The sequence below is a fragment of the Rousettus aegyptiacus genome, unplaced genomic scaffold, assembly GCF_014176215.1.
Source record: "Rousettus aegyptiacus isolate mRouAeg1 unplaced genomic scaffold, mRouAeg1.p scaffold_m13_p_3, whole genome shotgun sequence".
Taxonomy (NCBI): Eukaryota; Metazoa; Chordata; class Mammalia; order Chiroptera; family Pteropodidae; genus Rousettus; species Rousettus aegyptiacus.
Window position 1 is genome coordinate 171077981 of NW_023416306.1, and position 20430 is coordinate 171098410.

Sequence of the window (20430 nt, forward strand, 5' to 3'; positions counted from 1 at the left end):
CAGCAAAAAGGAGACAGGAAAGAGTGGCCTGCTGGAGCCCCGTAGTGTCAGGCAAAGTCCTCTCTCTCCTCCCCCTTAGGCTGTGGGGACATTATTGGGTAACAAATGGAAAAAGGGGGTGAAGGGAGGTTTCCAAGCTCCCCAGGGCAGGGCGAACATCAGAGGACACTCTCTGCCTCCACGTGCACGGGGCCACCCATGCTGAGAAAATGAGAGGTGGCAGCTCAGGGCGAAGCTGCCCACAGCCCCCCCACAGGGCCGTTTCGGGCTCACCATGGGGCTGGGCTCTGCTGGGACCTTGGCTTCCTCATCTGAGTAAGGAGGGCAGATGTGACCTCCACTCCTGCCCTGTGGGGTTTGACACGGGCCAGGCCATGTGGAGGGTTGGAGGCAGGGGTGCGAGGCAGCGGGGGTCCAGGAGACCCCAGCCCCCCAACCCCTCCCCGCCCGCCAGCCCTTGTGTCCCTGCTCTCCCCAAGTGGATAACGGTAGTGGTGGGGTGTAGACAGAGGCAGGGCTCTGCCCACGCGTCCTCCCTGGACACTGGTCCCGCTCACATGGTGCCAGAACGTTCGCCGTCCGCCCTGGCTCCGCTGCTGCCCACGTCGCAGATGGCTGGGGAGGCGGGGGCGGGGCAGGGCGGCGAGGGTGGCCCACGCCTCAGCTCAGACAGCTTGCACACTTACTTGAGCTTGGGAAGGCCCCAGGAGAGCGCCGCCCCCATTCAAGACCAACTGGTCCCCACCCTGCAAGCCCTCTCTCTTCCCCCTCCCCCCCACCCCCAGCTCGCAGATGTTGGGAAGAACACCTGGCCCTGGCTGCGGGGGAGGTGGCACCAGCTCCCTTTAGCAGATGAGGAAACTGAGGCTCAGAGAGGCAAAATCCCTTATCTAAGACCACTTAGCGAACAGGCCAAGCTAGGGTTGGAATATCCTGCTCAACCTAGGCAGGCAGTCACCCCCATTCAAATCTTGCCTTCCACAGGACTCACCTCCAGGCATCTCTGAGGAGAAGGTCCAGGTGGTGCAACCTGAAAATCCTTGCAAGGTGGGCTGGTCTGGAAAGGCCTCCGTAGCCAGTGCGGCCGAAGCCTGGTGCGCTGGTGGCACCCAGGCAGGCTTCCTGGAGGAGGTGGAGTTTCAGCTGAGGGTGGGAAAAAAAGATAAAAGTGGCAGGGCTTAAAGACCACCTCGAGGGCTGTGTAGGCCCCGCGTCCCCAGGCTTCCTGCCCTCATCCGGGCCTTGTCGACCACCTCGGCCACAATCCCCACCCTGCAGCTCGCAACCCCACGCCCGGTCTCCATGGCTCACAGCGGCCTCCCACATTATCGGATTTATTTGTTTATGTGTGCACATCGATCCGCCCAGCTGGAGCGTGCAATCCTGGATCGACAGGGGGCGGGGCGCGGAATGAACACATGATGGGTGAGTGAGGGAGAGAGGGGGTGCTGGGGGGGCCTGGGGGGACGCCTGGCTTCCGGTCCTGGTGGTCGAGCGGTCAAGGCGGGGCCGGCTGAGGGCGCAGTTCCCGCAGACCCCTTACACCAGGCGCAGGCGTCCGGTCCCCCCCTTTCCCTCAGACCCTGGAGTCGGCAGTCCTGCGGGCAGACCCAGCCTTCCTCGCCTGCTGCGCGCCCCGGGGTGGGACTGGAGAAGCTTCTTCGAATGTGAGCCCTGGAGACCCTGCGGTGGGTGAGAGGTTCGCTCCCTCCACGCCCCTCACCCGGAGGTGTTCTTCCATGGAGCGTCCGCCTGGAAGACGCCTCAGCTCAGCTCCCCAAGCGTCTCCCTTTGGAAGCCTTCCCAGACTGCTCCGGGCTGGCCACCCCACCTGGGCTGGTCTTCCTACCTCTGCCCTCGCTGCTGGCCCTGCGTGGCTTGTAGCCGAATCCACACTTCACCCGAAAGGGATTGTCTAGCACCCGCTTGACAACTCAGGTGATGAGAAATTCCTTCTCTCCCAAGAAGTCTCCATAGTTGGACGGTGGCCCAGAAAATTCTGATGTGCGGCTTGTCCTTGGCTTCCCCGTAAGAACAGGGCTGTCCCCCGAGGCGGGACCCCGTTCGTCGGGTTGGCGGCACCCTCTGCTCTCCTGGTCGTGGGCCCAGCACTTGCCAGCAGGCAGGGCAAGGGGCTGCTTCCTGGCAGGGGCACCGCTGAGCTGGACCCTGTGTCACTCAAGGGGGACCCCCAGGGGACGCTCTCACATGCAGTTCCTTCTTTGCTCCCTTGGAATGCGACTCATGCGCTTTAAAAGGGCTTCTGGTCTGGGGGGGCCCTCCTGCAGAAGGCCTCCCCCGTCCCTAGCTGCTCTGTTTCTGCGTGCTCCCTGACCTTTGCCCTGACCTCAGCGGGCGTCACTGCCTGGGGCTCTCCTTCTCTGCCACACAGTGGGCCCTGCAGGCAGGGATGGCCCTGGTCCCAGGTGCCTCCCCCAGACCCCCGGGGGCCTGACCCCCCACAGCTGACGCAGCTGAAGCGAGGGTTAGCTGGACGAAAGAATGAATGAATGAGTGAGTGAGCATGGAAACACGGAGTGGGGGTGCTGAACCCCAGCATGATGGGAGGCGGCTGCTGCGGGACCTGGGCCGGGGGCAGGGGGCGGGGCCTCCGAGCAGCGAGGGAGGTGGCGACTCAGCAAGAAGCCGAGCCTGGGGTCAGGGACGGCCTCAGCTACGCTGCCTGGAGACCGAGCCCTTGGGGCCCACCCGGCACTGCCCTGAGCGGTGTGGGTCCTGGAGGAGGCCGAGGCAGCATTCATGGGCCGAAGAGGGAAAGCCGAGGCTGCCTGGAGCCGGCCGGGCCCTCATGCCGTCATTCCCAGCCCAGAGCGTGCCCCTCCCTCCAGGGAGCCCCACCAGCTCCCATTTGCTGCCCCCATCTTTGAAACCTGCCTTATGTCTGTTCTGAGCGTTGGGCGGGGTCCCCAGTAACCTCCTCACTCTGTCCCTCTATTGCTGAAGAGCTTACGACGGCTCCCTACTGCCTGACACATCGCGTCGGGCGCACGAGGCCCTCCGGGGCCTTTCCTGCGTCTCCGACGTGACTGACGCCTGTGATGTGCTGAGGGGCTTCTGCCCCTCACGTCCCCTCCACACCGCCCAGCGCCAGGCGCCCACTCAGCCTCTTCTCTTGTCCCTGCTCAGAACAGGAGGCAACTCCCCCCGCCCCCAAATATAAGCTCATGCGAGCCTGAGCCCCTGGGACGCTGGGGGCGGGCAGGGGAAGGGTCTGCATGGAGCCAGCTCTGTCCACTCCCACCGCCACTTCCTGGCCTCGGGACACTCCTGATTTCACCATTTCACCCTTGATGGCTGTCAATTCTCTTCTAACCAGATGGTGGCCCCTCATGGGTATGGCTATGTCCCTTCTCTCTGGCTCCCACCCAGGACAATGCCAGACAAGGTACGGGGGGCCTGTACGTCCCTAGATGTCCAAACAGCCTCTGGCCTGGGCACCAGGAGACCTGGGTCTGGTCCTGCCCGCCCGCCATTGCCCCTGCAAGTCCTCCTCCTCCCTGACCTCTGCTTTCTCACCTGTAGAGTGAGGGCCTGCGACCCAGTTCCCATGCCTGCGAGAGATCTAGCGGAGGCCGGAACAGTGGTCCAGCAAGCCTCAAAGTCACACAGTGGTCAGGGACGCCCGCTCAGGCCGTGATGGCAGGGCTGCGGGCAGGAGAAGCGCTGGACCAGGCCGGAGCTCCTCCCAAGCTCTCTGTCTCTCTGTGCTGGCGACGCCCCGGACTGGAGCAGTGGGTCACCCTGGGCTGCACACATCAAAGCAAAGAAAGGTATGCAGAGCCTCCGCGCTGAACAAGGCGTCCCGGAGGGCGACCGGAGGCGCGGCGGTTCCAGAAGCGTGCTAGAGGGACACACAGCAACCGCTAGTTGCGCATAGTGTCGGTGACAGTGCCCTGCCTCTTTCCCCAGGGCCACTGGCCTTACTTGTCCAGAAACAGGGCCCGCCAGGTTCGGGGGTCCGGAGGGCATGTGATGGTCCCTGTGCAGAAGGGACAAGAACTGGGTGTTCACTCCGGGGTGGTCGCTACGGGAGACACAACCAACTCCCCCCGCCTGAGGACGCTGGAGGGAGGAGTGTCACGCGGGGTCCAGCCAGGTCCACGAGCCCAGTGTGCCCCTCTGGGGCCAGGGGGGTCACTGACTGGGAGACAGGTAGGACAACCACGGACCTGATTTGCCCAGGACTGACAGGTTCCTGGGCCACGAGACTTTGGCTTTAAAATGCAACAGTCCTGGGCAGACCAGGCTGAGGGACCCTCGGCAGGATAAAGAACTTTGGGTGGTTCAGAGTAAGTTAGACTGGGAGGCAGCGAGGGCTCCAGCACCAGAGGGAATCAAGTGTGGGGAGGGATTTGCCTCTGGCAGCTGGGAAGGGGGTCTGAGACTCCCTGCTCCAAGGTACTGCCAGGACCTGAAGCCGCGCCTCAGGGGCTTGGGGGCTTTCCCCGGTGGACCGCCCCTCTGGGACCCAGTCCTGGATCCTGCTCCACCTCAGGGCTGGCCTTCCCCAGACTTGGGGACACCCTTGGAGATCTGTCCCTTAGTCCCCTCATTGCTTGTCTCTCTGTGGCCAAACAGCTGGGGTGGGAGGTGCAGAGCGTGCTGGGGGTGGGGCTCAGCTCGGCCTCACCGTCCCCCCAGGAGAGGCCACGTGCGGCTCTGAGAAGGGTTAGTTTCCACGTCTGTAAGATGGCATAGTGACCCCTTCTCTGCAAGCTGCTGTGAAGACTGGAAGCAGGTCTGTGTTGGCCCTGGCCCCTGGCATGCGGGAGGCCCCATGGGATCACGGCGAGTCCCAGGCACTGGGTCGGGAAGCAAGGAGCTGGGAAACTAATGGAGCCAAGTTGAATCCTAGTCCTTGCTGAGCAGGAGGGCAGAGGCTGGCGAGGGCCTCCCAGGCTCTGGTTAGCCTTGTGGCCCTGGACTCAGTCCCTAGGGAGCCTTAACTCTGCGACTGCTCAGGGAGTGAGGGGAGACATTGTGTCTCCCATCCAGGCCGCGCCCTGCCTCGCTAACAGAGCCTTGCTTGGGGGTCAGAGGCACACACCCAGCTGAGGAACGCATCTCCCGGCGGCCCTTGCAGCTAAGGCCTGAGAAACCGTATAGAAGTTGTTAGAAGGGACATTTTTGTTGTTGTTGTTGTTTACAGCTTTATTGAGACACACTGACTCACACTAGACTGTTCATATTTATAATGCACAAATTGATAAGTTTCAACACACGTATGTATTCTCGTGAAGCCGTCACCACAATCGAGGGAGCAAATATTTCTACCAACTGGAAACGTTTCCTTATTCCTCACGCCCGTCCACAGGCAACTGCTGATCTGCTTTCCACCATTATGGATCACTTTGCATTTTCCAGAGTTTGACGTAAGTGGAATCGTACAGAATATTCTCTACCCCTCTCATTTCTGGCTTCTTCCACTCAGCGTAACGATTTTGAGGTTCGCCCATGTTGTGTGTATCAATAGTCCATTCCTTTTTATTGTTGAGTCATATTCTACCATATGAATATGCTGTAATTTGTTTATCCGTTCGCTTATGAATGGACATTTTGGTTTTTCCACTTTTCGGCTATGCTAAGCAAAGCTGCTGTGAATGAATGTCGGCATCCACGACTTCACGCAGACACACTGCTTTCATTTCTCTTCGGTAAATACCTCCGAGTGGAATGGCTTGGTCATATGGTAGGTGTGTCGCTAACTTGTTAAAAAAAAACTGCCAAACTGCTTTCAAAGTGGTTACACCATGTTCCATTTCCATCAGCAAAGAATGAGAGGTCCAGCTGCCTCGCATCCTTGCCAGCGTTTGGGATGGTCATTTTTTTCATTTTAGCCGCTCGGCACAGGTGTGTAGTGATACCTCATTATAGTTTTCATCCTCATTTTCCTCATGACTGGAGATGAGAATCTACCTCAGGGAAGTGTCTGCTGAGTCTCTGGCCTGTTTCTTAGCTGGCTTGTCTGGGTCATTATTATTATTATTATTATTCGGTTGTAAGCTCTGTGCATTCCGAACACCAGTTCTAGACACCCGCTTCACCGATAGCCCTTCCCGGCCTTTGCTTGCTTTTTAACTTTCTTAAAGGAGTCCTTTGAAGATAAAAGTTTTCATTTTAATAAAGTCCACTTTATCAAATTGTTCTTTTAGTTTGTGTTTATTGTGTTAAGAAAAGTTTCCTAACCTATAATTTATTGCTAGTATATAGAAATGCCATTGACCTAATATCTGGTAATCTTGTTAATCTCACACATTGGTTCTAATTGCTTTTTGGTAAAGTCCTTAGATATTTTTACACAGATGAGCATGACATCTGCATGTAAGGACAGTTTTACTTCTTGCTTTATAATCTATACGACTTTTGTTTTGTTTTGCTTTGTTTTCTTGCTTTATTGCACGGTCTAGGATCTCCATCACAATGCTGAGTAGAAATGCTTACTTTGTCCTGTCTTAAGGGGCAAACTTTGTTCTGTCTTAAGGGGCAAACTTCGAATTCTTCACAACTAAGCTGTTACGTTTTTCTTAGGTGTTTTACAAGGTTGAGAAAGTTCCTTTCTGTTTCAAGTTTACTGAGTCTTCATTAGGAATAAATAGAAGTTGAATTTTGTCAAAACATTTTTTGCATCTGTTGAGGTAATCATGTTTTTTTTTTTTCTTTTTTAGTCTGTTAACATACTGGATTACACTGATTTTCAAATCTCATGTTGCTGTGATAAACTCCACTTTGACATGATTTCATTCTTTTTATATTTTGCTGAATTCGATTTGAAAACATTTTGTTAATAATTTTTGTGCCTACATTCATGATGAGTATTGGTCTATACATTTCTTCTCCAGCAATGTCGTTGTCTAGTTTTGGTATCAGGGTAATGCTGGCCTCAAAGATGAGTTGAAGGTTTCCTCCTCTTCTATTTTTTATTTTTTTGAAAGAGTTTCTTTAGAATTTGTATTATTTCTTCCTTAAGTGTTTGGTAGAATTGATCAGAAAAGCCATCTAGGTATGTAATTTTCTTTGTGGAAGATTTTAAACTGCAAACATGATTTATTTAATAGATGTAGGGCTATTCAGAGATCTATTTATTCTTGAAAGAGCTTTAACAGAGTGTATCTTTCCAAGAATATGTCCAATTCACCTCAGATGTCAAATTCGTTGGCATGAAGTGGTTCCAAATAATCACTTCTTAACCTTTCAACATCTGTAGGATCCATAGTGATGTCCTCTCCTCTCACCCCTGATATGGGTTACATATGCTCTCTCTTTTTCCCCCAGATGAGTCTAATTAAAGGTTGATCAATTTTATTAACTTAAAGAATCAGTATTTGGCTTCATTTATTTTTCTATTGTTTGAATGTTCTCACTGATTTCTGCTCTTTATATATTTTTTCTTCTGTTTATGTTTTTTTCTCATCTTTTCTCCGGTTTCTGAAGATGAAAACTGAGATTATTAATTTCGGACATTTCTTCTTTTATAATATAAGCACTTAGTGCTATTTCTTGCCCTTCAACCATTGCTTTAGCTACCACATCCCACACATTTTGATATGCTGTGTTTTCACTGTATTCAGTTTAAAATTTTTTCTAGTGTCCACTATGATTTGTTCTTTGGCCCATGATTTACGTAGGAGTATATGGTTTAGTGCACCAATGTTTGGTGATTTTCTTGTATTGATCTATAATTTAATTAGAAATTATTTGATTTACAATTCTCTGTTATTGATTTCTAATTTAATTCCATTGTGATAGGAGAACACATGTTGTAAGATTTCGATCCTTGAAAATTTGTTGAGACTTGTTGATTGTCCCATTGTATTTTTCTCAGTAAATGTTTTGCATAGAAGAATGTATATCCTTCTGTTGTTGAGTAGAGTGTTCTAAAACTGTCAAGGTTATTGATAGTGCTGTTCAGATCTTCTAGATCCTTACTGAGTTTCTCTCTGCTTCTATCAATTATTTAGAGAGGGAGTGGTGTTGAAATCTCCAACTGTAACTGTGGATTTTTTTTCCCTTTGCAATGCTTTCAGTTTCTGCATCACGCACCTGGAAACTTTTATTAGGTGCACAGACGTTTAAGATTGTTATGAAACTCTTGAGGACGTGAACTCTTTATCATTATAAAACTACCCTTTTTATTCCAGGTGATATTATTTTCTCTTAATCTACTTTGTTAATATCATATATCTTTCTCTACATTTTTACTTTTAATTTATATGTGCCTTTATATTTATGGTGGGTTTCTTGTAGACACTGTATAATGGGGGCTTACTTTTTCATCTTATCTGATAATCTCTGTTTTGTAATTGGTGAGTTTAGATTATTTATATTTAATATGAGTATTATTATGGTTGGATTTAAATCTATTACCTTAATACTTATTTCCTATGTGACTATCTTTTCTTAGTTCCCTTTTTCTGCCTTATTTTTGGATTAATCGAGTAATATTTATTATTTTATTTTACCCTTTTATTGGCTTATCAGCCATACTTCTTTGGTTGTGTATGTGCTGTTATTGTTGTTTAGTAGTTTAGAGTTTACAGTACATATCTTTAATTTATCAGGCTCTACTTTCAAACAATACATTACTTTATGAATAATATAAGAATCTTGGAACATCATACTTCCATTTTACCTTGTTCTAGACTTCGGATTGTTTTGCTGTACATTTTACTCTTGCAATAGATTATTATTTATCTTTTGAACAATAAAATATCTTGTAAGGAGGTTTTAAAAACAAGAAAGAAACCCCTTTTATATTTATCCGGGTGAGAGTTCTTCATTCCTCTCTGCAGATCCAGACCCCTTCCGTTCCCGTTTTCCTTCTGCTCGCAGGATCCCTTTAATATTTTGAGCTGGTCTGGTGGTGAATGTCCTCTGACTTTGAAGATCTGAAAAGACTTTATTTTCATGTCTGAAAGGTATTTTCACTGGGTATTAGCTTTTAGGTTGACTTTTTTTTTTTTCAACAAAGATGTTACTCTATTTTCTTTTGGCTTGGATTATCTGTAGATTTACAGTTTTCATCAAGTCTGGAAACATTTTGGTCATTATTTCTTCAAATAGTTTTTCTGTTCCCTCCTCTCTCTCCTCCACAGCCCTGGGACTCCAGTGACACATGAGGGAGGCCACTCGATGTCGCACGGCTCGACCACCCTCTGTTCACTGTTTCCCGAGGTCCTTTCCCCCTACGTTTCATTTGGGGTTATTTCTTCAACGGCTTCTAGTTGGCTGATCTTTCCTTTCAAAGTGTTTAATCTGCTGTTAAATCTGATCCGGTGTTTTGTTTTGTGTTGTGTTTCATCTCACACAATGTATTTTTTAACTCTAGAAGTTCGATTTGGGTGTGTGTGTGCGCGTGTGTGTGTGTGTGTGTAATCTTCATGCTCATCATTTCTTCTACCTTCTTGGATATATCCCTGTTTTACCATCCATTTCCTTCATTCCATCATCTCGTCATTTTTAGATCTATTTCTCCTGATTTACTTTTCTTCTTCTCATAAGTCACATTTCCCTCCTTCTTTTCGTTTCTGGTAATTTCTGATCAGATGCCAAGCATTATGGTTTTACTTTGTTAGGTGCTGGAGTTTGTCATATCCCTTTAAACAGTTTTGGTTTTGTTCTGAGATGCAGTTAAGTTACTTGGAGAAACTCTCTTCCTCCCAAAGCTTCCTTTTACGCTCTGTCAGCAGATCTAGGTCAGCCTTTAGTGTAGGACACATTTGACCTCATTACAGAGGCAACGCCCTTCTGAGGACTCTACTCAATGAGGTTTTGCCACCATGGCTCGTGGGAAGATGAACTGTTCTCACCCCCGTAGGAGCCCAAGGAATTGTCCTCCCTCTTTCTTTCTGGTCGCTCTTTGCTCAGCCTCGGTACCTCCCTCGCACTGATGCACTGGTCGGCACTGGGCTAAAGGCCGGAGGAGAACCCTCCGCACGTCTCCGAAGTGTCCTCTTTGTGCAGCTGTCTCTTCTCTGGTGTCCCACACTATCGACTAGAGAGGCCTTGGATGCCCCGAACTCTGCCACAACTCAGGGAGACGGATGGGCTATATCTGGATTTCCCCTCCCTGGAATGTAGCCTGGAAACCCTCTCCGGGGGCAGTGGTAGGGCTCACCTCATTTGTTTACCTTCTCTCATGGCTCACTGTCCTGGGCTGCCTTTTATCCAGGATCCGAAAACCATGTGTGTGTGTGTGGGTGTGCGCGTGCATGCGTGTGTATGTGTGCATGTGTGTGTCTACATGTGCGTGTGTGGGCACACGTGTGCATGCGTGTGTGCGCATGCGTGTGCATGTGTGCATGTGTGCACGTGTGTGTCAGCGTGTGTGTGTGCGTGTGTGTGTGTGTGTGTGTGTGTGTGCGCGTGCGCGTGCACGGGTTTGTGTTAAGACGGGAGGGTGAACCTGACCCTTGTTTCTCTTCTTCGGCTGGCGGCGGAAGTCCTTAGCTTGACTTCTCGGAAGGGCCGAGGCGAACAGCAGGGCCAGGTGTCCCTCCGCATTCCGTCTTCTTTCATGTTAAGCTGTGAGGGCTGCAGCTTCAGGAGCTTTGTAGACCAGCAGGCGACGTGCGAAGGACATAGGAACAGAGATGGATGGAAGGAGCCCAGATCCTCGACGGCGCTGCGGAGTGGCCACACCTGCTCTGCGTGGCCGACTTCTCAAGTTCTTTCATTTGAGAAAATAAATCCTCGCAAGTTTAATCCTCCATTATTTTGTGTTTTCTGCCAATTCTAATGGGTGCAGCCCCTGGTCCCAGCACGCCCCAATCTTCCTCCCAGACGTCCGGAGAGCGCCCCTTGCCTGGGCCCACTCACCAGGCAAGCGGCCGGCAGTGCAGCCACGGGACCCTGTGGGGAGCGCGGTGGGGAGGGCTCCAGGGGCAGAGGTACAGAGGTGGAGTCGTGCAGGGGACAGTCTGGTTGATTTGGTGGCACCCGGAAGTTGGAGAGATGGTGCGGGCGTTGGAGGCGGCGCTGTGATAGGGTGTGGACAACCCGACTGCGCCCCACTCTGCCTTCCACTGTCCCTTGTCCGCTGGCAAGGGTGGCTGGCACTGGTCGGGGACCAACACCCTGCCCCTCTTGCCCATCCTTCCTCCTCACTAACAGAACCCCGACCTGCTCTGATCATCTGGTTTCCTGCACTTGGCCACCAAGCCAGCCGTGGCCGTGCCCCTGCTCTCGCCTGCGGTGGTTCAGGAAGGGGTGCCTGAGGCCCCTGGGGAAGGCACGCTGGGGGCTCGGGGCAGCCCATGGCAACGCTCACAGCGCAGACAGTGCGTCTTCTCCCCGCAGATGTGCTGCGCATGCGGGCAATGTCGGGCACCGAACGCCACCGTGGGCCGTGCAGGCGCCGTGCCGGCACGCAGGGCTGGGCGAGGAGGCGGGCAGAAGGCCCCTGTCCAGGTGACGCCGTCGAGGGGCCGGAATAACCCACCCCGCGTGCCTGTCCTTGGGCGACACGCCTTCCTCTAGCTTGAGGCAGTCCCATACTACGTTGGGGCAGGTCAGCGTCTTCCGCGTGAAGCAGAGACAAGAGTCACCACTTCCTGCACCGTCGCCAGGTGCATGGGGCTCAAGGCGGCGGCCCCGGCCCAGCTCTGGCGCACCCCGCACTCCAGAAGCACTCGGTGTCCTTCCTTGAAGGGAAGGGCTGTCGAAGGCAAGAACAATATGGGTCCCGGGCTGTCCCCACCCCACCCCGGGGCACACAGAGGACTTCAATATTATCTGTAATGTTTCTATATTTCACATTAACAGAGAGAAGGAGTTGAGACAATAGGAACACGATGCTGGTGATTGTCGTTCTGAGCGGCGGGAGCACAGCTGTGCGCTCTTTGTTCTGTGTACTTTTCAGAAACGAAATGAGAGGCAGCGATGAGCTCCCCCGCCCCCCTCCCGCGGGCCTGCTCTGCTCTGCGGCGCAAGGGGCCCCTGCTCTGGTCTCAGGATGTGTCCCCAGCTCTGCCCTCGTAGGGCGACCATTCCAGGCCCGCAGCCCTGCCCGTCGTCCTTGCTGCCAGGTCATGCTCCTCTCTGCAGCCGCCCCGCTCCGAGCAAAGGAGCAGATGGTGGCTCCGCGGGCTGCCTAGATGCCCTCCGACACCTCTCGTCTCCCTGTCACCATGCCCAGGGCCACGTCGCCTTCCAGCAGCTCCTGGGCAAGGCATGGGAGCTGGGGACCTCCTGCAAGCCCAGCGAGGGTGAGGAGGGGCTGGGGGGTACGGGAGGTTTGCTCCCTCTGCTTCTGGCCTGTGAGCAGCTTTGCAGGCAGTAGCCGTGTGCATGCTGGGGCTAGGAGGGGCACAGTTTTGAAACCCAGTGTAACTGGGGGTTCCTTCTTACTATTTGGGCTTCAAAAAATGGCCCCAGTGGCGTCCCATAGTGTGACACTCAGGTCCTGACACGTGCACAGTGGCACGAACCCAGTAGGTCCCCTGGCTCCTATCAGCGTCCTGCCCACCGCCGGTCCCTTCTGCATGTCTCATTCCCCCGCTGGATGCCCAGGGTCCCCCACGCCTGGGCACTGGGTCCAAGAGGGGATTCAGCAGAGGGCGACTTTGAGGAGGGGCTGGGTTGACAGCGGGGGGGGGGGGGGCAGGGAGAGGGGTGGGGCAAACGGCGTAGGCAGGAGCAGGTTCGGGGAGGATGAGTGAATACCGAGGAAGAAAAGTGGGGCTGTCTAACTCTGGGGGCTCAGAACAGGGTTCAGATCCTGCTCTTGTTCAGTGTGTCTAAGTGACATTGGACAAGTCACCCTGCCTTTCGGCCTCAGGTTGACCCCTTTGTGAAATGGCCTGATATGATGACCCAGGGGTTATTGAAAGGAATGTATAATGTCCGCCTGGTGACGGTCTCATTCGCTAACTGCCACCCCCTTCCGTCCTCCGTGGGCAAGCTGGCCACCTGCCTCCCGGCGCCAGCTCCGGGCACCTACTTGCATTCTGTTCGGCCGTGTCCGGGGCCTCATAGCCACCAGGTCACCCGCACCCTGAGCAGACAACACTTGAGGGCTGGGTCCTGGCCTCCACGTGCACCGTCTCATCCTGGACAGCCAGCTCTACCCCGTCCGATGTGCCAACCCACGGGCGGGTTAAACGCCGAACGCCTGGCGGCAGCTCTTCCATGATTATTGTTACAACAGGAAAAAGCCCACAGTTCTCACACCCGTCCTCCTTGCCAACATCTCTGGAGGCACAAATGTGTTAACTGTGTTAAGCAAAGTTGGCGATGTCTAAGCTCCAGCGAACCCCAGGACTCCGAGCCTCCACCCTCCTCGCACACTCTGTCCCTCCCCCGCCCTGCTCCTGGCTGGGAATCGCTCCCCAGGTCTCTGGCTCTGCAAAGTGACGCTCGTGGGCCCTGTTGCTGGAGCTTTTCTCCACTTCTGAAATGACTGAGAGGGAAGGAAAAAGCCCTTGCTGCCTGTGCTTGACAAATGGCACACCAGCCACATGGGGCCATGCGCGTGGGTGGCGCCCCCTTCCTCCCTGCCCTCAACTTGCCTCTGGGAACTGTAGTTATACCCTGGGCTCCTGGCCAGTCACCAGTTCAGTCATTCACGGTGTCTCTGTGATGTCCCCAAGGCTTCATAGTAGCTGAGAGGAAGGACTTTGCTGCAGCAAGGAGCAGAAAGCCAGCTGGGCTTCCCAGCCCCCTCCACCCACTGGCTTCCTCTGCAAGGGCCTGGCTCTTCATGTCCATTCCACAAATCCCATAGTTGGCGGCACCTGCTTCTGAAATTATTGAGAGGGAAGGAAACAAGGAGAGTTGCTCTGTTTGCTATAGGGCTCTTTGGGTTGCAAAAGACAAAAACAAAACAAAACAAAAACCTCAACTCCTGGTGGCTTTGACATAAAGGGAACTTGTTGGCTTATGTAACTGAAAAGTTTTGAGGTTTCAGGCAAGGCTTGATCCAGCAGTTCAAGAAGACAATCACCCCAGACCCAGACGTACCCTGTCGCTCTACTCGTTTTCATTCTCGGGCTCCAGGTGGTACCCCAGTAGCCCTGCCTCTCCCCTCTTGGTAGCGAAAGGCTGCTCTACCGCAAACTCACGTACTTAAACCTCCCCGCCACCCGAGACGAGCAGAGAGACACCCGTTTTCTGCCGCACCAAACGCAGCCTGAATTTTCTCCTCTCATTGGCTAGATTCAGTCACATGCCCCCCGCCCGACCAATCAGCATAGCCGGGGGCGGGCGGCGCTGACCCGCTAAGCCGACCGGGGCCACTTTAGAGCGGGGCGGGAGGTCGGCTGCGGAAAACCGAGGCTCGGCGGCCAGAGATGTGGCAGCGAAGGGGACGCGGTGACGACCTGCTGTCATTTGTCGAGCCTGTGACGCGCAGGCCCCGTCTGCTGGGCTCGCATGTCGCCTCTCATTGCAACAAGGAAGCCGAGGCTCGGCCGGGTGAGCCACGCGGCCATGACCTAGAAGCGCGGACCGGGGAGGGCGTGCAGGGTCGGGCTTCCGTTCCCGGCCGCGGCCCCGCGCGGGTCTGGAGCAGCAGCCGGCACGAGGCGGACCCTCGGCCCCTGCGGGCGGGCGCCGAGCGTGCGGGCAGGGTCCGACACGCGGCCTGCGGCCTGCCTCCTGCACCTGCCTCGCCCGACAGAGGGTTTCTCTGACCCCAGGAGTGGGCTCTGGCCGCAGGGCACAGGGCAGGTGGCAGGGGCCGGAGGGAACAGCCCAGAGCCTGGGATGGAGGTAGCTGGATCGGTACCCCTATTTTCTCGCTTGTGTCCTCCGCGGACAGCCTGAGGCATGGCCCGGCCTCTCGGGGCTGAGCCCCCAGGAAGCCGCAGTGGCCTCCAGCCCGACTGGCTTCCCACACCTCCCACATGCTGGAATCGCTCCCCAGGAAATCGCGTGCACACAGATCCTCGGCTTGGGGTTTGCTTTGGAGACCCAAACTCAGACAGCGACAGCTGGCCCGAGCCCCTCCCAGGCACACTGGCCATCAACCTTTTACTTGATCCCTAGAGGAGTGTCCCCTGCGCTGTGCTCAGGGCTTGGGGAGGGGCTGGAAGGAGAGGCGGGCTCCAGCCCCCAGGGACAGCCGAGGCCACAGGCCTGCACGCGCGGTGCCTGGTATGGCTAAAGGGAGACCTGACGACGCTGTCTTGCACTCCCTGATGCCTAAATTCTCGGTCCAGCTTCTCCATCCCTGTCATCCCACTCTGCTTGCCTGTCTCTAGGAACGGGAAGCTCACTACCGGTAACTTCAGTGATTAGCTCCATCTATAGATGGCCCTGAAAGTTCTTAACTACTTAACAAATATTACGTGTCGAGTAAATGACTAAACAAAGCAATTTTTTTAACGTCAAGTCTCCGAGTGCCTCCTTTTGGAGGCAAACACCTAGAAACTTACAGTGATGCAGGGGACCAAGGCACTGGGGAGCGGTTCCTTAACCTGGCTCAGGGATGCAGACTACGGCCAGTCGACCAAATCTGGCCAGCACTAGTTTCTGTACATCCTGCAAACTTAGAATAGTTTTTACATGTTTGAATAGTTGGGGAAAAAAAAATAAAAAGACTATCTATGACATGTGACATTATATGAAATTCAAGCTCCAGGATCCGTAAATAGAGTCTGCTCCTGGAGCCTCGCCAGGCGCGCTTGTTTACGTCCCGACTCTGGCCGCTCTCCTGACACAGCGGCACGAGAGCTTGAGGCAGAGCGTTTGGCCCACAAAGCCTGAAATATTTACTGTCTGGCGCCCCCAGATCTGGTTCACGCCTGTGAGCAACGTCACCCCCTTTTACAGGTAAGGGGACTGAGGCTCATGGGGTTAGGGGACTCTGAGTTCAATGTGGCAAGACAGGATGGCAGCCAGACCCCAACGCCCCAGGACTCTGAGAGCCGGGTCCTCCATCTTGCCCCTTGGGGTCAGGCTGTCCTGCTGGGAGGCGCCTGCCCCGGGCACGGACCCCACCGCACGGCGGGCCGGAGCCGGGCGCCACCAGAGGCCGATGTGACGGGGCTGCCAGTCGGAAGAATCGGTGCAGCTTCCCCGAGCAGCTGGCGAGGGCTCGGAAAGTGGGTCAGGCCCTGGGAGGAGCGGTCCGTTTTTAGCTTTTCATCGGGGCCTCATTCATTAATTCCTTCATTTAATATTTACCGAGCAGCTACGTGGCGCCAGCCCCTGGGAGGGAGACGGAGAACACGGGCGGTCGGGGAGCGGGCGGCACGTCCCGGCCCCCAAGGTACCCGCAGTCTGGAGAGGAAACAATACGGAAACGAGTGTGAGTGGAGGTGCCATCTGGGCAGAGGGCGGCCCCCCGCACTGCCTTTCAGGCCGGGGCAGAAGGGCGGATGACAACAGCAGCCTCGCGATGTGGAGGCCGGAGGCGTTTGCTGGGCGAGGTGCGGGGGAGGGCCCGCCCGGCAGAGGGAACAGTGGTGTGGGCCGAGGTGTGGAGGTGTGGCAGGTGTGGCAGGGCGGGCTTCGGCCAGCTGGGGCATGTACGGGGTCGGGGGCTCGGGCTGGGATTGTGGCGAGGCTGCAGGGGTGAGTGAGTCTGGGAGAGGGTCGTTCATGGAAGACACGAAGCTTGTGCGGTGACACTTTTATGACGGGGTCAGAGGGGCGGAAGCTCCATCAGGCCCACAGGTGGAAGACTCACCCGCGAGCCACAATACTGAGGGGGTACTGGAGCTGGGAGTGACCAGAGTCCCGGGTCAGGCAGCAGGGACGAGGGGACGAGGGACGAGGGTGAGAGGAAAGCCCGAGTCAGAATGGGTGGGTGGTGGGGGCCGGCTGCACGTAAGAGGGACCAGAGAGCTGGGGCAGACACCCGCCGGAGCTTTCGGAGGGCTTCCGAGCGCCCAGCCACCCTCCGCTCTGCACCTGCCCCTGGGCCGGGGCCGGGGGCCGGGTGGGGCTGGGCGGCGGTGCCAGGCCCTTTCACGTGCTCCCGACAGCTACCTGCTCTCGGGCTCCATGCAGGGCCCCTGGGCGCTCAGCTGCCCGCCCTCTGCCCAGGCCTCCCGGCGCCCAGCCCTGCCAGCCTCAGAGAGGCGTCTTTTCTTGCTTCACTTCCCTGACCCGTGGCACACACGCCTGCCCCGCCCCATCCCTGGGCCCGCCCCGCCGGAGCCCAGACACAGCGCAGCCCCTGCCCCGTCAGCCAGGAGACGGCCGGTGTGCCCTGGACGCCTGCCCCTCCGAAGGGCGGATGGGGGCGGGGGCCAGGCCCGGCACGGGAGGGGCGCGCTGGGAAGTGCTGCCACCCCCTGCCTGGGAGGCCACGCCACAGAGTGTCCCATGATTCTGCTGAGACGCTGGTGGCTCAGCGCGTACCGCTGGTACCACGCTCTTCCCTTGATCATAATTCTTGGTTGACTTTTGTGCCCTGCAGGAGGCTGGACTCTCAGGCCATGGTTCCTACTCTCGGCCCTGTCGCCCACCCCTCCCCATGGCCGGAGGCCAGGACTGGTTCAAGCGGACAGCCCAGGCCACGTGCCCTGGGCTACGGGCATCTCGGGGTGACCAGCGGGGCAGAAGATGGGCCTCCTGGAGCTTGGCCAGAGGCTGCATCTGCCCTCTCAGTTTCCAACCTGGAGCCCGGCGTGGAGCAGGGCCCAGGGGCCGTGCACGTGGGTGAGGGGGGATCGGGAATGGAGGGCTGCAGGGGACCGGCCAGTGGCCTAGGTCGCATGGGAGCCCCTGCCAAGCCCCCTAGAGGCCCCTCCTCATGCTCCCTGGTCCCAGGACTTCTCAGACCCCCAGGCTCTAAGCTCCCAACACTGTGGGTGAGGAGGTTCCATGACGAGAGGTGGCGGGCCCTCAGCCCGCTCCGAGCTCCCAGTCAAAATCAAGGCACCGGTTCCCACCTTCTGGGCGTGGCCCACTGTGCTTTAGTCGCGGGGAATCGCCACGGCCCGGCAGCAGGAAACACAGCTGTGCTGGAGTCATCGCCAGAGGCTTCGGTGGGGGCTGAGCAGGGAGACCTTGTCCCTGGAGCATCTAAGTTCCGCAGGCAGAGTGCGCCGCTAGAGAAAGCAACGAGAGCTCTGGGGAGGGACCCCCTCCTCTGCGCAATGGGACATGGCGGGTAGAAGGAGCCGTAGGCGGTAGGTAGCAGGTAGCAATAGGCAGTAGGTAGCAGGGAGCAGGTAACAGGGAGCAGGTGGTAGGCAGCGGGGAGCAGGGAGCACAGTGAACTTGGCTTTGCTTCAGTAGCAAGTTACTCTGGTGGTCTCTGGGAGAATCTACGTCAGGTGGGTGATTGGCTGCCCTCGGCTAAGTGGTTCTATTTGGCCCAGGGTTTCCGTGTGACAGCCCCTCTCTGAGTCAGGGCTGGCCCAGGGTACTGCCCGTGCCACGGAATGCCGGGCACCACATCTTGGGAAAAGCTCCGTGGCCTGCCAGCCAGCCGGCCTCAGTCCCCCACACGCGCTGCGGTGCTACCCAGGTTCCCGGCGGAGGGCGTGGCCGCCAGGAGGCTGGGCCAGGATGTCTGGTGAGGACGGCGAGATTGAACCGAGGCAGAAAGACAGGTGCGACTCACCACGTCCCAGGGTGGAGGACACACGCTAAATAGCACCTCTGGATGTGGGTGTCGTTCCTGATGACTTCTGGAAGCTTCCACGGGCCCATGGGCTAATGGTAAGTAGCATCGCTTCCTGCCTCCATTTTGATTGGTCGGTGACTATAGTGAAGCCTTCAACTGCCCCCAAAAGGTTTGGCTTGTCCTCAACTATCTGCTTACCTGGGACTTCGGGCCACACCAGAAGTCTACGGTGTGATGGTGGGGGGCGGGATCGGCTCACCCCCCAGAGGGCTGGCCCCTGAGGTCAGCAGGTGTGTGTGTGTGTGGGGGGGGGTGACCCTGTTGTTCCCAGCAGAAACAGAGTGCCAAGGCTCCGGCCAGCTTCCCTGGCTGACAGGGCTCCGTGGGCTGTCCCACGCCACCCCAGGGGAAGTGGCACTGCCCACGGTGCCCCCGGGGACGGCTGAGAGTATGGGCCTGGAACTTCCCGGACTGGCTCGTGCCCACTCCCGCTATGGCCGTGGGTCACCGCGCTCCCGGGTTTGTGAGTCCTGGCAGATCGCTAAAACTGAGGGTGTTCTTGGTAACCCCAAAAGTTGCAGTTTGTGTCGGAAGTGAGAGTGGTCTTGCATGCCGTCCCGAGTCTCACGGCGGAAGCTCTGCAGATCACATGGCTAAATACGCTGGCCGTCACGCTGGGCTGGGAGCAGGGTTTTGAGAAGGAGCAGGTGATGGTGAGCGGGATGGGGGAGGTGTGTGTGTGTGTGTGAGTGTGTGTGTGTGTGTGTGTGTGTGTGTGTCCGCCTTGTGCTAAAAAAGGAAGAGAGGGGAGGTACTTTCTGCCTCCGCCCGCGATGCCCAGGCGACTGCCCACCAGCTGCGCTGTGCCGGGGTGCCTCCCCAGGAAGTCGGGAGGAGGAGGGCGTGGACTCGGGAGAGGGTGGCCGAGCTGGTGCAGCCTGGAAGAAGCGCAGCCTTTGCTCTGTCTCCTGGGGTGATTTCAGAGGGGCTGCTGTAACCACCTGCCGGGGACACAGGTCCGGGGCTGGGAAGAAGTCGTTCACTGGTTCCCATGGCTCACTGGTCGGAGCACCTGGAAGAGCTCTAGGGTCTAGGAAGCCGATGAAGGGGAGACTGATTGCCGTGGTGTGCTGGGTGGGGAGCCCCGAGGGGGATAAGCTGTCGTACTGCAGGAAGACTGGAAGGCTGGCCTGGGCAGGGCTTTGTGGGCGAGTCCTCTAGAGAGAGGGGTGACAAAGCTTCTGGGAGCCCTTGGGAGTCACAGTAGCTCAGGGTGCAGACTGGGTTCCCTCAGCCATTAAACTCCCTAAATGAGCACCCCTCATCAATCAGAGAGGACCCTTACAGACTTCGTTCGCTTCCTGGGGCGTAATCAGCAGCGTCTGAACTTAAAACAAAGGCCGTTGGGGACGGCGGGCCTTCAGCAGCCTGCTGTGTCTGGGAACTCTTCCTAGAGTGACCGGCAGAAGACACACAAGGGCTCGGTTGTGCAGAGAGGAGAGTAACATGTGTGCCCGCTTGTGCCCTGCCAGCTCGCGCGTGCCCCGTCTCAGAGGCCAGGCCCCCGCGGAGGGGGCATGAATGAGGCCTTCATTCCGAAGTGGGAGCCCCGCCTCAGCTCCCCTGAGGGTGTACAGACACCGAGTCAGCCCTGACGGCGGGCGGATCCCGTCTAGAATCCTCCTCAACGGACTGTTCCTTTTCAGTGACTCTCAGGGTTTCAGGCGGTGTGTCTGCCCCACTAACGCTGGAGGCTGCCTCCGCCCCCCATGGTCCCGGGGCCTGGCGGGGGAGGACTCGGCGACTCCAGGGCACGCTGCCCGCCCTGAGCTTTCCAGGGCATCGCAGGCTCCAAGCTGTGGCTCCCGTGGGGCTTTCTCTGCCTTGGGGCA